Source organism: Drosophila willistoni (genome assembly GCF_018902025.1).
Source record: "Drosophila willistoni isolate 14030-0811.24 chromosome 2R unlocalized genomic scaffold, UCI_dwil_1.1 Seg167, whole genome shotgun sequence".
Classification (NCBI taxonomy): domain Eukaryota; kingdom Metazoa; phylum Arthropoda; class Insecta; order Diptera; family Drosophilidae; genus Drosophila; species Drosophila willistoni.
Genome location: NW_025814050.1, coordinates 10144575 through 10146073, shown reverse-complemented (window position 1 = coordinate 10146073; position 1499 = coordinate 10144575).

Below are 1499 nucleotides of genomic sequence, written 5' to 3'. Positions count from 1 at the left end.
ATGATGCCGGGCACCCCTTATAGCGTTACTAGCCAATTTGTTTTCTTTGTTTGTGTTTGGCGCCTGCTGCATTTGATTTGTCGTTCCACAAGTCGACTATAGACTGCCGACTTCGATATATGAATATTAATCGAGAATGAGTAAGAGAAAGAGAGAAAAATTGAGGTAAAATGCCTTAGCCAATTTGGTTTATCAGGTCTACTCGGACACTTCTTTGCCTTTTGTACTGTGAGAAAACTGAAGCAAAATAATGGCAATATTTATTTTCCATTTTGCCCAAGCAAACTTTGATTTCACACATTCACAGACACACACACACACACACATACACACACACACGCACTTAAAGAAGGGAGAAGAGGTTAGGCAAAGGGTGTGAAGAATCTTTCTAGTCTTTGCTGTCTTTTTACTGTGCCAATTTTTCACTTTACTGCATAAATATTTATTGCAAGTCAATTTCGCAGGCAATAGAAATGCCATTTGCACCATTAATTCAATGCAACACCTGCCAGCGACGACTTGGCTTTTGGCTCTGACTTTTCTACGAATTTTCGTTCACTTTGCTTCCACATCCTGCTTCTCTGCGTTTTCGACTTTTTGGTTGGTTGGAAAAACATTTTGCTGGCAAGGGTTTTTCCTCTTCAATACGAAGGCGTTGGAGTGGGCGGTCTTTGGAATTTGAAAAATGAAGTCGTGCTAAAAATTTTTGTGTGTTTATAAACATTCCAATAGCTTTATTTGCCATATACTTTTTCCTTTTCTCTTTTTTTTTTTGGCAGGGGTGTTTTGGGGCCGAGAGTTAGCCATCATTGTTCTCCTTCGTTCTCTCCCTCTTATTGCTGTCGTCGTCGTCGTCGTCATCATCATCGTCATTCTTGTTGCTGTATTCCCATTCATGGCCTTTATCGTTTGTGGCAACAGCTGTTGCCTGAATTATGCTAAATTTACGCCACAGAGCCAACCAACCAACCAACAAAAAAAAAGAACAAAAAAAAGGGAACCAAGCAAACATCATCACCATCAGCATCCGCATCATCATCATCATCATCTGGATGATCATCATTGCCATTGCCCCAATTGCCCATCATCATTGTCATCATTGTGGTGTTGCCTGGTAGTTTGCCAGCTATTTTGGTTATTTTTAAGTGATTTTTAATAAACTTGCTACCCATCTACGTGGAAATACGGGCCAAGTTTTATAGCAAAGTTTTGTAATAGCGAATCATTAAAGAAGTCAACTGAACTAGCAACAATTGGGGTAAATTTTATTTGATTAATTTGACGCTTCACTGATAGGCATCAACATTATAATATTTTTTTTAATTTTTAACTTTTCCAATTTGCGTTGATGTGCCTATTAGGTTTTTCCAATTAACAGTAAGGCCAATTATTGTTTATAGATTATAGATAAACTTTAGTTTTTACAAGTTTCGTGCTATTTTATAAAGAAAATTTATAAGCATCATTTAAAATGCAATATTAATCAAAAAATGGATAGG